Here is a 12,533-nt window from a genome sequence, read left to right as displayed (position 1 = left end):
CTTTAAATCTCAAAAGCAAAATGCATTGTTTCCGGCCTGTGAACCCAATATAACATTACAATGTTGCTCTTTGTAAAATTCAGTGTGACACCCAATAAGACAGTCTGGAGTTGGCATGGCATAGACTCCCTAAGGTGCCTGGCTGTGTCTTGCAGGATTGTGAGTCTGGGTCAATGCGTTAGGTAGAGAATTGCTGCCCCACATGCAACACAAGCTCTTCCCACGGATGCTCGATTGGCTTGAGATCTGGGGATTGCGCTGGCCAATGGGAGCTGTGTGGTGTGCCATCATCTTGAAAGGTGACATTCAGTACTGTGTATCCAGCATGTTATTCAGACTTCTAGGGAAATCAAAGCAGCCCCCTAGTTTGCATATGCAAACGCCCTAATGAATGCACAGTGTATGTTAGGAATACGTTCAGCCCTAATTCTCCTCACTTCCACCTGTTTTCTATGAATCTAGTCTTTCATAACTGCTGCTGACAGTGTTACGGCAGGTGTGCTGTTATTGTACTGTGATTATTACCATTATTAAGCATGAAGCCCTCTCTCTTTGAAGTCCTTTGGAGAGAGCGGTGCATTGTGCCCTGCCAGCTGCCAGCCGCCTCACACCTCCTAACAGGGAACAAGTGTGTCAACATGGAGCCCTTGAATTATTCAGCACATCTGCTGAGTAGAGCAACAACACACTCCTCTCTTCCTCTTCGGTTACACTCCAATTCCAGAGACTGAACTGCATTCACACTGCATTACAAACACCAACTCCACGAGACTGGACTCACACTACATTACAAACACCAGCTCCAAGAGACTGACCTGCATTCACACTACATTACAAACACCAGCTCCAAGAGACTGAACTGCATTCACACTACATTACAAACACCAGCTCCAAGAGACTGGACTGCATTCACACTGCATTACAAACACCAGCTCCAAGAGACTGAACTGCATTCACACTACATTACAAACACCAGCTCCAAGAGACTGAACTGCATTCACACTGCATTACAAACACCAACTCCACGAGACTGGACTCACACTACATTACAAACACCAGCTCCAAGAGACTGACCTGCATTCACACTACATTACAAACACCAGCTCCAAGAGACTGACCTGCATTCACACTGCATTACAAACACCAGCTCCAAGAGACTGAACTGCATTCACACAACATTACAAACACCAGCTCCAAGAGACTGAACTGCATTCACACTACATTACAAACACCAGCTCCAAGAGACTGAACTGCATTCACACTACATTACAAACACCAGCTCCAAGAGACTGGACTGCATTCACACTACATTACAAACACCAGCTCCAAGAGACTGGACTGCATTCACACTGCATTACAAACACCAGCTCCAAGAGACTGAACTGCATTCACACTGCATTACAAACACCAACTCCAAGAGACTGAACTGCATTCACACTACATTACAAACACCAGCTCCAAGAGACTGGACTGCATTCACACTACATTACAAACACCAGCTCCAAGAGACTGGACTGCATTCACACTACATTACAAACACCAGCTCCAAGAGACTGAACTGCATTCACACTGCATTACAAACACCAACTCCAAGAGACTGAACTGCATTCACACTACATTACAAACACCAGCTCCAAGAGACTGAACTGCATTCACACTACATTACAAACACCAGCTCCAAGAGACTGAACTGCATTCACACTACATTACAAACACCAGCTCCAAGAGACTGAACTGCATTCACACTACATTACAAACACCAGCTCCAAGAGACTGGACTGCATTCACACTACATTACAAACACCAGCTCCAAGAGACTGAACTGCATTCACACAACATTACAAACACCAGCTCCAAGAGACTGAACTGCATTCACACTATATTACAAACACCAGCTCCAAGAGACTGAACTGCATTCACACTACATTACAAACACCAGCTCCAAGAGACTGAACTGCATTCACACTACATTACAAACACCAACTCCACGAGACTGGACTCACACTACATTACAAACACCAGCTCCAAGAGACTGAACTGCATTCACACTACATTACAAACACCAGCTCCAAGAGACTGAACTGCATTCACACTGCATTACAAACACCAACTCCACGAGACTGGACTCACACTACATTACAAACACCAGCTCCAAGAGACTGAACTGCATTCACACTACATTACAAACACCAGCTCCAAGAGACTGAACTGCATTCACACTACATTACAAACACCAGCTCCAAGAGACTGGACTGCATTCACACTACATTACAAACACCAGCTCCAAGGCAGTCGTTACAGCTTCTGTATTTCATTATTTTTCCCTTTGAGTTTTTCGTCCATAACTATTAAACAACCAATGCTAAAAGGAACTTAGTCAATTCAATGATAAAGTTTTTTTTTCTTTATTTTGTAAAAGACTTCCAGGAGTTTTTTTTCTTTCAGCAATTCTAAATTCATCGGGGCTTGTGCTTTGTTATATTGTCTGGAATGTGAACGGACTGGCTCTGTCTGTCTGGTGCTGATCTGGGGTTCTATGTGTTGAGGCTTCCTGAAAACTATCCAAAGCAAATAACAGCACAGACGGAAATCACAGTGTGCTGTACCTCAGTAAACTGCACCATGAGCGCGCTAAAGGACCTTAACACCAGTAGGATTGTACAGTGTTCAGATACTGGGTATTTTCAAGGGAATATTATCATCGTTTATCAGTTTACACCTAAAATCAGAAACCTGAATGTAGGATTTGGGAAACACTGAGAGCAGTCTCTCACCCTCCTCTCCAGCACAATCACAGAGTTTCAGTCTCATTGCTGGCAGAAGTGTGCAATTCAGGAACAGAAGGCTGAGTCACATTGGGGTAACATTCTTCACACTCCAGTCCCCCTGCGGTACTGCGGCACATCCACAGAATATCATCGCTGTACACTATTGAAGGGTAGCGTCTAGTGCCATGTTAATTGAGTTTTTAGATTGCTATTTTATGTTTGCAATCATTCTCAGTGATCCTGGGTACTGCTGCGCCACTATTAAGTTAGAATTTCTCTCTATTTTGCCTTTACCTGCTTTGAGCTTGTCTGGAGAACCCTAAAGTGGCAGCCCTGAAAAGGTTTTCCCATTCCATTCAGATCAAGTGACAATGTGATCTTTCAGCTGTGCCAGCTCCACCTAACACCTCCCTGTCTATAAATATGTAGAGTAGGCAGGTCACATGGTTTGAATGGACTGAGGACTCTCCAGGCAAGCGCAAAACCAGATTTAGAGAACAATGATAATAACTATGCATGATACAGGAGCAGCAGATCCCAGAACCTCACAGAATGATTGCAAAAAACAGTCATGTGAAAAATAATTCAAAATTACATTTGAAACTACTTACTGTGTAACATATTCAGTAGCACCAAAAGTGATTCCAAATTGCTACCCTTGGATTCAATATAAACACAAGGTTATGAAGTCACTTGAGGATTAAGCAACGATAGATCACCAACACACCAACAAACAAACACAACACAGCAAAACTGTGTCTGTGTCTGCCTGAGAGAGACCCAGGACTTCCTGGCAGGCAGGGCGAATGAATGTATTGTTTATTTCAGCCTCATAGCTCACAAACAGCGTCAATATTTATTTGCTTGTAAAACTTACATTCAACAAATAGAAATTAAAAAAAAACAAAAAACATGAGACCACATATACTGGCACTGCATTTTATATATTTGTTTATAGAAAATGATACAGAAGATTACATCACTCAAAAAAAGCCCTGTCTCCTGAAACCTGGTATACACAGCCTGAAGACTCAAGAAGTTTCTTTGCTACATACCGGATTGATATCCCTGTGTTACTGTCACAAGGGTGCATGCCAGCCCGGAAGTTTGGAGATGATGCCTCAGCCCCAAGCATTTGAAGGCAAGTCAGTGTGCCTGGTAGTTTTAGGGTTCATGGTGTTTGATTATTCAACCTTCATGGTTTATCAATACTTTGGGGGTAGAATTGCAGTCCCACCCTCTGGTTTTGCTATTTTGGCCATTAAGATTTCCTGAAGAGATCTTTGCTGTAACTACATTCTGTGCAGAGCTAAAAAAAAAATCCCAGTCATATATGGGCATGACTTGTACAGTATTGACTGTGTTTCTCATGACTTGTACAGTATTGACTGTGTTTCTCATGACTTGTACAGTATTGACTGTGTTTCTCATGACTTGGTATTGACTGTGTTTCTCATGACTTGTACAGTATTGACTGTGTTTCTCATAACTTGGTATTGACTGTGTTTCCCATGACTTGTACAGTATTGACTGTGTTTCTCATGACTGGTACAGTATTGACTGTGTTTCTCATGACTTGTATGGTGTTGACTGTGTTTCTCATGACTGGTACAGTATTGACTGTGTTTCTCATGACTTGGTATTGACTATGTTTCCCATGACTTGGTATCGACTGTGTTTCTCATGACTTGGTATTGACTGTGTTTCTCATGACTTGTACAGTATTGACTGTGTTTCTCATGACTGGTACAGTATTGACTGTGTTTCTCATGACTGGTACAGTATTTACTGTGTTTCTCATGACTTGGTATTGACTATGTTTCCCATGACTTGGTATCGACTGTGTTTCTCATGACTTGGTATTGACTGTGTTTCTCATGACTTGTACAGTATTGACTGTGTTTCTCATGACTGGTACAGTATTGACTGTGTTTCTCATGACTTGGTATTAACTATGTTTCCCATGACTTGGTATCGACTGTGTTTCTCATGACTTGGTATTGACTGTGTTTCTCATGACTTGGTATTGACTGTGTTTCTCATGACTTGTACAGTATTGACTGTGTTTCTCATGATTGGTACAGTATTGACTGTGTTTCTCATGACTTGGTATTGACTGTGTTTCCCATGACTTGTACAGTATTGACTGTGTTTGTCATGACTGGTACAGTATTGACTGTGTTTCTCATGACTTGTATGGTGTTGACTGTGTTTCCCATGACTTGTACAGTATTGACTATGTTTCCCATGACTTGGTATCGACTGTGTTTCTCATGACTTGGTATTGACTGTGTTTCTCATGACTTGGTATTGACTGTGTTTCCCATGACTTGTACAGTATTGACTGTGTTTGTCATGACTGGTACAGTATTGACTGTGTTTCTCATGACTTGTATGGTGTTGACTGTGTTTCCCATGACTTGTACAGTATCGACTGTGTTTCTCATGACTGGTACAGTATTGACTGTGTTTCTCATGACTTGTATGGTTTTGACTGTGTTTCTCATGACTGGTACAGTATTGACTGTGTTTCTCATGACTTGGTATTGACTATGTTTCCCATGACTTGGTATTGACTGTGTTTCTCATGACTTGGTATTGACTGTGTTTCTCATGACTTGTACAGTATTGACTGTGTTTCTCATGACTGGTACAGTATTGACTGTGTTTCTCATGACTTGGTATTGACTATGTTTCCCATGACTTGGTATCGACTGTGTTTCTCATGACTTGGTATTGACTGTGTTTCTCATGACTTGTACAGTATTGACTGTGTTTCTCATGACTGGTACAGTATTGACTGTGTTTCTCATGACTGGTACAGTATTGACTGTGTTTCTCATGACTTGGTATTGACTATGTTTCCCATGACTTGGTATCGACTGTGTTTCTCATGACTTGGTATTGACTGTGTTTCTCATGACTTGGTATTGACTGTGTTTCTCATGACTGGTACAGTATTGACTGTGTTTCTCATGACTGGTACAGTATTGACTGTGTTTCTCATGACTTGGTATTGACTATGTTTCCCATGACTTGGTATCGACTGTGTTTCTCATGACTTGGTATTGACTGTATTTCTCATGACTGGTACAGTATTGACTGTGTTTCCCATGACTTGGTATCGACTGTGTTTCTCATGACTTGTACAGTATTGACTGTGTTTCTCATGACTGGTACAGTATTGACTGTGTTTCTCATGACTTGGTATTGACTGTGTTTCTCATGACTTGTATGGTGTTGACTGTGTTTCTCATGACTGGTACAGTATTGACTGTGTTTCTCATGACTTGGTATTGACTATGTTTCCCATGACTTGGTATCGACTGTGTTTCTCATGACTTGGTATTGACTGTGTTTCTCATGACTTGTACAGTATTGACTGTGTTTCTCATGACTGGTACAGTATTGACTGTGTTTCTCATGACTTGGTATTGACTATGTTTCCCATGACTTGGTATCGACTGTGTTTCTCATGACTTGGTATTGACTGTGTTTCTCATGACTTGGTATTGACTGTGTGTCTCATGACTTGTACAGTATTGACTGTGTTTCTCATGACTGGTACAGTATTGACTGTGTTTCTCATGACTTGGTATTGACTGTGTTTCCCATGACTTGTACAGTATTGACTGTGTTTCTCATGACTGGTACAGTATTGACTGTGTTTCTCATGACTTGTATGGTGTTGACTGTGTTTCTCATGACTGGTACAGTATTGACTGTGTTTCTCATGACTTGGTATTGACTATGTTTCCCATGACTTGGTATCGACTGTGTTTCTCATGACTTGGTATTGACTGTGTTTCTCATGACTTGTACAGTATTGACTGTGTTTCTCATGACTGGTACAGTATTGACTGTGTTTCTCATGACTGGTACAGTATTGACTGTGTTTCTCATGACTTGGTATTGACTATGTTTCCCATGACTTGGTATCGACTGTGTTTCTCATGACTTGGTATTGACTGTGTTTCTCATGACTGGTACAGTATTGACTGTGTTTCCGATGACTTGGTATCGACTGTATTTCTCATGACTTGTACAGTATTGACTGTGTTTCTCATGACTGGTACAGTATTGACTGTGTTTCCCATGACTTGGTATCGACTGTGTTTCTCATGACTTGTACAGTATTGACTGTGTTTCTCATGACTGGTACAGTATTGACTGTGTTTCTCATGACTGGTACAGTATCGACTGTGTTTCTCATGACATGGTATTGACTGTGTTTCTCATGACTTGGTATTGACTGTGTTTCTCATGACTTGTACAGTATTGACTGTGTTTCTCATGACTGGTACAGTATTGACTGTGTTTCTCATGACTTGGTATTGACTGTGTTTCTCATGACTTGGTATTGACTGTGTTTCCCATGACTTGTACAGTATTGACTGTGTTTGTCATGACTGGTACAGTATTGACTGTGTTTCTCATGACTTGTATGGTGTTGACTGTGTTTCCCATGACTTGTACAGTATTGACTGTGTTTCTCATGACTGGTACAGTATTGACTGTGTTTCTCATGACTTGTATGGTGTTGACTGTGTTTCTCATGACTTGTATGGTGTTGACTGTGTTTCTCATGACTGGTACAGTATTGACTGTGTTTCTCATGACTTGGTATTGACTATGTTTCCCATGACTTGTACAGTATTGACTGTGTTTCTCATGACTGGTACAGTATTGACTGTGTTTCTCATGACTTGTATGGTGTTGACTGTGTTTCTCATTACTGGTACAGTATTGACTGTGTTTCTCATGACTTGATATTGACTATGTTTCCCATGACTTGGTATCGACTGTGTTTCTCATGACTTGGTATTGACTGTGTTTCTCATGACTTGTACAGTATTGACTGTGTTTCTCATGACTGGTACAGTATTGACTGTGTTTCTCATGACTGGTACAGTATTGACTGTGTTTCTCATGACTTGGTATTGACTATGTTTCCCATGACTTGGTATCGACTGTGTTTCTCATGACTTGGTATTGACTGTGTTTCTCATGACTGGTACAGTATTGACTGTGTTTCCCATGACTTGGTATCGACTGTGTTTCTCATGATTGTACAGTATTGACTGTGTTTCTCATGACTGGTACAGTATTGACTGTGTTTCTCATGACTTGGTATTGACTGTGTTTCTCATGACTTGTACAGTATTGACTGTGTTTCTCATGACTGGTACAGTATTGACTGTGTTTCTCATGACTTGGTATTGACTATGTTTCCCATGACTTGGTATCGACTGTGTTTCTCATGACTTGGTATTGACTGTGTTTCTCATGACTTGTACAGTATTGACTGTGTTTCTCATGACTTGTACAGTATTGACTGTGTTTCTCATGACTGGTACAGTATTGACTGTGTTTCTCATGACTTGGTATTGACTGTGTTTCTCATGACTTGGTATCGACTGTGTTTCTCATGACTTGGTATTGACTGTGTTTCTCATGACTTGGTATTGACTGTGTTTCTCATGACTTGTACAGTATTGACTGTGTTTCTCATGACTGGTACAGTATTGACTGTGTTTCTCATGACTTGGTATTGACTGTGTTTCTCATGACTTGTATAGTATTGACTGTGTTTCTCATGACTGGTACAGTATTGACTGTGTTTCTCATGACTTGGTATTGACTATGTTTCCCATGACTTGGTATCGACTGTGTTTCTCATGACTTGGTATTGACTGTGTTTCTCATGACTTGGTATTGACTGTGTTTCTCATGACTTGTACAGTATTGACTGTGTTTCTCATGACTGGTACAGTACTGACTGTGTTTCTCATGACTTGTACAGTATTAACTGTGTTTCTCATGACTTGTACAGTATTGACTGTGTTTCTCATGACTTGGTATTGACTATGTTTCCCATGACTTGGTATCGACTGTGTTTCTCATGACTTGGTATTGACTGTGTTTCTCATGACTTGGTATTGACTGTGTTTCTCATGACTTGTACAGTATTGACTGTGTTTCTCATGACTGGTAGAGTATCGACTGTGTTTCTCATGACTTGGTATTGACTGTGTTTCTCATGACTTGTACAGTATTGACTGTGTTTCTCATGACTGGTACAGTATTGACTGTGTTTCTCATGACTTGGTATTGACTATGTTTCCCATGACTTGGTATCGACTGTGTTTCTCATGACTTGGTATTGACTGTGTTTCTCATGACTTGTACAGTATTGACTGTGTTTCTCATGACTGGTACAGTATTGACTGTGTTTCTCATGACTTGTACAGTATTGACTGTGTTTCTCATGACTTGTACAGTATTGACTGTGTTTCTCATGACTTGGTATTGACTATGTTTCCCATGACTTGGTATCGACTGTGTTTCTCATGACTTGGTATTGACTGTGTTTCTCATGACTTGGTATTGACTGTGTTTCTCATGACTTGTACAGTATTGACTGTGTTTCTCATGACTGGTACAGTATTGACTGTGTTTCTCATGACTTGGTATTTACTGTGTTTCTCATGACTTGTACAGTATTGACTGTGTTTCTCATGACTGGTACAGTATTGACTGTGTTTCTCATGACTTGTACAGTATTGACTGTGTTTCTCATGACTGGTACAGTATTGACTGTGTTTCTCATGACTTGGTATTGACTATGTTTCCCATGACTTGGTATCGACTGTGTTTCTCATGACTTGGTATTGACTGTGTTTCTCATGACTTGGTATTGACTGTGTTTCTCATGACTTGTACAGTATTGACTGTGTTTCTCATGACTGGTACAGTATTGACTGTGTTTCTCATGACTGGTACAGTATTGACTGTGTTTCTCAAGACTTGTACAGTATTGACTGTGTTTCTCATGACTTGTACAGTATTGACTGTGTTTCTCATGACTGGTACAGTATTGACTGTGTTTCTCATGACTTGGTATTGACTGTGTTTCTCATGACTTGTACAGAATTGACTGTGTTTCTCATGACTGGTACAGTATTGACTGTGTTTCTCATGACTGGTACAGTATTGACTGTGTTTCTCATGACTTGGTATTGACTGTGTTTCTCATGACTTGGTATTGACTGTGTTTCCCATGACTTGTACAGTATTGACTGTGTTTGTCATGACTGGTACAGTATTGACTGTGTTTCTCATGACTTGTATGGTGTTGACTGTGTTTCCCATGACTTGTACAGTATTGACTGTGTTTCTCATGACTGGTACAGTATTGACTGTGTTTCTCATGACTTGTATGGTGTTGACTGTGTTTCTCATGACTTGTATGGTGTTGACTGTGTTTCTCATGACTGGTACAGTATTGACTGTGTTTCTCATGACTTGGTATTGACTATGTTTCCCATGACTTGTACAGTATTGACTGTGTTTCTCATGACTGGTACAGTATTGACTGTGTTTCTCATGACTTGTATGGTGTTGACTGTGTTTCTCATGACTGGTACAGTATTGACTGTGTTTCTCATGACTTGGTATTGACTATGTTTCCCATGACTTGGTATCGACTGTGTTTCTCATGACTTGGTATTGACTGTGTTTCTTATGACTTGTACAGTATTGACTGTGTTTCTCATGACTGGTACAGTATTGACTGTGTTTCTCATGACTGGTACAGTATTGACTGTGTTTCTCATGACTTGGTATTGACTGTGTTTCTCATGACAGGTACAGTATTGACTGTGTTTCTAATGACTGGTACAGTATTGACTGTGTTTCTCATGACTGGTACAGTATTGACTGTGTTTCTCATGACTTGGTATTGACTATGTTTCCCATGACTTGGTATCGACTGTGTTTCTCATGACTTGGTATTGACTGTGTTTCTCATGACTTGTACAGTATTGACTGTGTTTCTCATGACTGGTACAGTATTGACTGTGTTTCTCATGACTTGGTATTGACTATGTTTCCCATGACTTGGTATCGACTGTGTTTCTCATGACTTGGTATTGACTGTGTTTCTCATGACTTGTACAGTATTGACTGTGTTTCTCATGACTGGTACAGTAGTGACTGTGTTTCTCATGACTTGGTATTGACTATGTTTCCCATGACTTGGTATCGACTGTGTTTCTCATGACTTGGTATTGACTGTGTTTCTCATGACTTGGTATTGACTGTGTTTCTCATGACTTGGTATTGACTGTGTTTCTCATGACTTGTACAGTATTGACTGTGTTTCTCATGACTGGTACAGTATTGACTGTGTTTCTCATGACTTGGTATTGACTGTGTTTCTCATGACTTGTATAGTATTGACTGTGTTTCTCATGACTGGTACAGTATTGACTGTGTTTCTCATGACTTGGTATTGACTATGTTTCCCATGACTTGGTATCGACTGTGTTTCTCATGACTTGGTATTGACTGTGTTTCTCATGACTTGGTATTGACTGTGTTTCTCATGACTTGTACAGTATTGACTGTGTTTCTCATGACTGGTACAGTACTGACTGTGTTTCTCATGACTTGTACAGTATTGACTGTGTTTCTCATGACTTGTACAGTATTGACTGTGTTTCTCATGACTTGGTATTGACTGTGTTTCCCATGACTTGTACAGTATTGACTGTGTTTCTCATGACTGGTACAGTATTGACTGTGTTTCTCATGACTTGGTATTGACTGTGTTTCTCATGACTTGTATAGTATTGACTGTGTTTCTCATGACTGGTACAGTATTGACTGTGTTTCTCATGACTTGGTATTGACTATGTTTCCCATGACTTGGTATCGACTGTGTTTCTCATGACTTGGTATTGACTGTGTTTCTCATGACTTGGTATTGACTGTGTTTCTCATGACTTGTACAGTATTGACTGTGTTTCTCATGACTGGTAGAGTATCGACTGTGTTTCTCATGACTTGGTATTGACTGTGTTTCTCATGACTTGTACAGTATTGACTGTGTTTCTCATGACTGGTACAGTATTGACTGTGTTTCTCATGACTTGGTATTGACTGTGTTTCTTATGACTTGTACAGTATTGACTGTGTTTCTCATGACTGGTACAGTATTGACTGTGTTTCTCATGACTGGTACAGTATTGACTGTGTTTCTCATGACTTGGTATTGACTGTGTTTCTCATGACAGGTACAGTATTGACTGTGTTTCTAATGACTGGTACAGTATTGACTGTGTTTCTCATGACTGGTACAGTATTGACTGTGTTTCTCATGACTTGGTATTGACTATGTTTCCCATGACTTGGTATCGACTGTGTTTCTCATGACTTGGTATTGACTGTGTTTCTCATGACTTGTACAGTATTGACTGTGTTTCTCATGACTGGTACAGTATTGACTGTGTTTCTCATGACTTGGTATTGACTATGTTTCCCATGACTTGGTATCGACTGTGTTTCTCATGACTTGGTATTGACTGTGTTTCTCATGACTTGTACAGTATTGACTGTGTTTCTCATGACTGGTACAGTAGTGACTGTGTTTCTCATGACTTGGTATTGACTATGTTTCCCATGACTTGGTATCGACTGTGTTTCTCATGACTTGGTATTGACTGTGTTTCTCATGACTTGGTATTGACTGTGTTTCTCATGACTTGGTATTGACTGTGTTTCTCATGACTTGTACAGTATTGACTGTGTTTCTCATGACTGGTACAGTATTGACTGTGTTTCTCATGACTTGGTATTGACTGTGTTTCTCATGACTTGTATAGTATTGACTGTGTTTCTCATGACTGGTACAGTATTGACTGTGTTTCTCATGACTTGGTATTGACTATGTTTCCCATGACTTGGTATCGACTGTGTTTCTCA

This window comes from Acipenser ruthenus, chromosome 18 (genome assembly GCF_902713425.1).
Source record: "Acipenser ruthenus chromosome 18, fAciRut3.2 maternal haplotype, whole genome shotgun sequence".
Lineage (NCBI taxonomy): Eukaryota > Metazoa > Chordata > Actinopteri > Acipenseriformes > Acipenseridae > Acipenser > Acipenser ruthenus.
This window is presented reverse-complemented; position numbering follows the sequence as displayed.